The sequence below is a fragment of the Apteryx rowi genome, unplaced genomic scaffold (genome assembly GCF_003343035.1).
Source record: "Apteryx rowi isolate R43461 unplaced genomic scaffold, aptRow1 scaffold_86, whole genome shotgun sequence".
NCBI classification, from domain to species: domain Eukaryota; kingdom Metazoa; phylum Chordata; class Aves; order Apterygiformes; family Apterygidae; genus Apteryx; species Apteryx rowi.
Window position 1 is genome coordinate 1,371,983 of NW_020451160.1, and position 3,460 is coordinate 1,375,442.

The window sequence follows — 3,460 nt, forward strand, 5'->3', positions numbered from 1 at the left end:
GTTTCGGCCGCGGCCGGCGGCGGCTCTGGGTTTCCCCACGCTGCGAGCTGCTGAGTGGGGCCACCTGTTCCCGTGGGCGGCGGAGCTCGGCCGCCGAGGCCTGCTGCGCTCGCTGGGAGAGGGGGAAGCGAACGCGGCGCCGGCTGGACGAAGCTCGGGCTGCGGGGCGCCGGCTGGACGAAGCTCGGGCCGCGGGGTGCCGGCTGCTCCCGGAGGCACGGCGTCACGCCGGGTGTTGCGCGACGGCTCGCCGCTGGCTCTCCTCTGACACGTTGCGCTTGGCTGCTGCCAGCGGCCGTGCGTTGTAGACCAAGGCTCTGCTTTGGCGAGGGCAGTGCCGAGCTCCTGGCGTGTTCGTGTGGAGGTTTAAATCGGCGCAAGGCTTGGGGATGCCCCTTTTCTGTATTTTTTTTGAATAACTGGGGGGGAGAGCCTTGCCCTGTGCTTGGGTGGCGGTTGATTGAAAGGGATGTTGGCCAAGCGTGCTGTGGAGAGAGCTTTTTGCAGCAGAAGCAGTTCCYATCTGTGACCTGCGAAAGCGTCGCTGTATTTCTGCAGGCTGAACAGGAGTTAAATGAAAGGAGGTGAGGATTATGGATAGGGAGGTGTTTGTCTGGAGGCCTAACAGGTTTTTCTCTCATACTGGGAACCAGCTCAGTTCTTCTCTTAGGCTGGGAGCCCAGTAAGAGCAGCATACTGGCAGCAAAGTGGCGTGGACTGCTGCTTGTCTAAGGGGCAGAGTGGCTGTGCTCTGCTGAGAAACCACGTCTCAAGTTCTTCGGCGCTACAGTGGAGAACTCGTGTTCTGAGCCACCTCTGGTGGTGAGGAAACGGCAGCAACTAAGACAGCTTGGGGAGGATGACAGAAAGTGATGTAATGGTAGGAGGATGAGGTCAGAAGGAAAAGGGATGAATGCAAAGGGGTAAGGGGTGACGAGAGAAAAACCTGTGAAATCTCATGAGGCAAAGACTTGGACTGAGAAATGGATCATAGAAAGTAGGGCTGGAAGAGCCTTTGAGAAATCATGTTTATACTTTCTAAAGCAGCACCAGTTGTATCTACATCCCTCAAGAATGTCTTTTGTGAACTTTTTAAAAATATTCTATTGTGGTTGTTCCACGATGTCCCTAGGCAAGAAGAGACATAGACAAATTAGTGTTAGAGGGGATTCTTCCAAAGTCTCTTTTGGATGCCAGAATAGTTCAGAGTGCCTTCAACTTTGGGTTCTCCTTCCTCCACTAGCAAATGTGCTTATAAAATGAGATGGGGAGGGGGAATGAAGCCTCTGTTTCTCAGTGCCTCCGTTAGCTAAAGGGATCTTTCAAGACTGCTGTTCACAAAGAAAATTCAGCATGGGGCAATCCGTCATGCTGCCAGGCAGGAAAAGAGAGTGCCCCCTTCCCCCCCCCCCCCCAACTGGTTTATTGACATATGCAGTGAAAGAACATGCTGGGGCCCCGCGTAAAGGAAGGAGAAAAAGCTTCATTCTTGACTGGTCTTTGTGGTCTAGGTGAGACTAACTGCCATGTGACAAAAGGGTGGGGTGTTGGCGCTCCCATATTTACATACCTCAGCAGGGCACTGGTGTTTGCTTGTGCAGGATGCATGACTGGACTCCCCTGAAACCTTCTGAGCTCCCACTGGCAGCCATCTCCACGTAACCTCCCAGCCCGTGAGTCCCTGGATTCACACCAAGCTGAAATAATGGGCAGAGTCAGATCCCCGCTCCAAAGTGATGTGCTCAAAATACACATTGCTTTCTCAGCAGCATGTCTCCTCTTTTACAGCCTCCTACTCTGACATCAGGTTGCAGGAGAAATAGATTTTCATCAAATCATTGGTAACATGAAACCCTGAGCTTAGCAATGCACTGTGCAGTGTTTCCAAAGGCTTTGATGGTCAGAGGTGGTATAGCAGAAAGCAGTGTTCACTCACTGATGAAAGTCCAGAGTTAGCACTGAAGTTAGTTTTTCTTAAAAATAATCTCTTAAATCTCCAGACTTCTGTCAATTTAAAAGCACAAGTTTTCCCATGTGGACATTAAAAAATAATCTGTAAGGAACATTGCACTTCAGTACTTGCAGCATAAGTGGAGCCCAGAACTTGAAAGCCGAACTGAGTGTGGACAAGAATGAAACGGCTTCACTGATTTTTAGTTGCAAGAGAGAAACTCTGAAGCTGCAACAGCATTAAAAATGAAAAATTGCTTCAAAATGACTTCAGTGATAAAAGATGGCGGTAGCAGCTGACAGAAGGTATTTGTATATGCTGCAGATGTATAGTGATAATCACACATGGAGAAGTGGGGTTGAAGATTTTTATATGATATGTATATTACATCACAATTAAATTTATAAGGCCCTTTTAATAATAAAGCARCCTCATCTTTTTTCTGAGGATCCTTGTGTGCTTTACCACTGCGAATGTGTGTGCCCACCCAAAATACCCATGAAAATGCTGCCTGTGTAATGGGTGAAGGGAAGCACAGGCTGCGAGTGTGGCACCAAGTCATCGGCAGAGCAGGAAACTGAAGTTGGGAGTCTATTAATTGCTAGGGAAACATATGCTTTCTTTTCTCAGTCAGTTGGTGATTCAATGATTTCAGCAAGCAACTGATTGGAAGATATGAAATACCTGATCTTGTGAACCAGCTTGTTACAGTTTAATGCTAGCTGTGCCTCTGCTTTTAAAGAGACAGGAAGGATCAAACAACAGGGATACAAACTCCAGCCCTTTCTTGCTCCCTGTTACGCAGCTGCGGTATCACAACAGGTTGTTAATTTGAGCATGGTGACAGTGCATCTTAGAAACTGATCTCTGTCTAGTCTTGAATAGCCTATTTTTGAAAGTATTCAAGCTTGATTCAAGTATTCAAGTCTATTGGCTTGATCAAAAGCAAACTTGTTAGTTACAGCTTTGCTTTTAAGACAACACTTTACACAGCTGACTCTTATCCTAGACTTTTCCTGCCAGACTTCAACAAATCCCATTTTCCAGTTCCCCTTTTCAACACTGTGCAATGCTATCCCTGCTGTGGGAGCAGAAAACTGGCGAAAAAAGACCCATTTGGAGTCTTGCCTTGGTTTTCCTTTGCTGACTGCAAGGATCCTATAGAAAAGCTCACTTCTAAACTCTGAAAACTGTGTGGAGCTGCTGGCCTTGGCAGTGGGGATCAAATGTTGCTACTTATTAACATTCTAAATAAATCTGTCCTCAGACTTTCCTTGTGCATAGTGGCTTCAAAACAGGTCGTTAAAGGTGCATGAATTGCCTCAAACTAATCAGCTGGCCGTACAGAGTTGCCGGATTTCCTAGAACTCAATTAAGTGCTGCATGAGCGACTCTGTGGTCATTACACTCCATAGTTCTGCCTCATTTGGGTAGAAAGGAGCACACTGCTGTTACATATTATCTGAATTTCTGTGGTAGTGTGGCTAGAAACCCTGGTCGGGGGCTAAG